Raw genomic sequence first — 627 nt, forward strand, 5'->3', positions numbered from 1 at the left:
AGGTTCACCGTTACATTGTGTTTTGAGTCGATCAAGATTACAGTTTTTATCTTTCTTATCTTTTTTGCGTTAAAACGTATAAATAATGGTCCGAGCGCTACTCTATGAAGTATTAATTAGTAGTTAGGATATTGGAGAGATATTATACCAATGAAAGTGTGCTTGACTTTTTACAAAACAAAACCAAACAATAAACATTTGAAAAAAACGCAGAATATTACCATTGGTAAATATTTATTTGAACTGGGAGTACTTCTCTCTCTCTCAATCACTACTATGTAGTAAATAAAGCCGTTCACCTTATTTACGTTAAAACCATTTCTGCAATGCGCTCGATAAATAATGGGATCACTCACTCACACCAACATGCATGTATATATATACACATTTAAATTTATATATATAAACATATATATGTGTATATTTGTATACATAATTGTACAAATTTATATGTGTACCCAAAAACATGTGTGTTTGTGTATGTATGTATGTTTGTATGTTTGTTTGTAGGTATATATATATATATATATACATATATATATAAATACATATATATATATATATATTAATATAATGTTATATTAGTTTGTATATGTACGTTTAAACATATGTTTATTATATATGTAC

Source organism: Sphaeroforma arctica (genome assembly GCF_001186125.1).
Source record: "Sphaeroforma arctica JP610 unplaced genomic scaffold supercont1.2054, whole genome shotgun sequence".
NCBI classification, from domain to species: Eukaryota; class Ichthyosporea; order Ichthyophonida; genus Sphaeroforma; species Sphaeroforma arctica.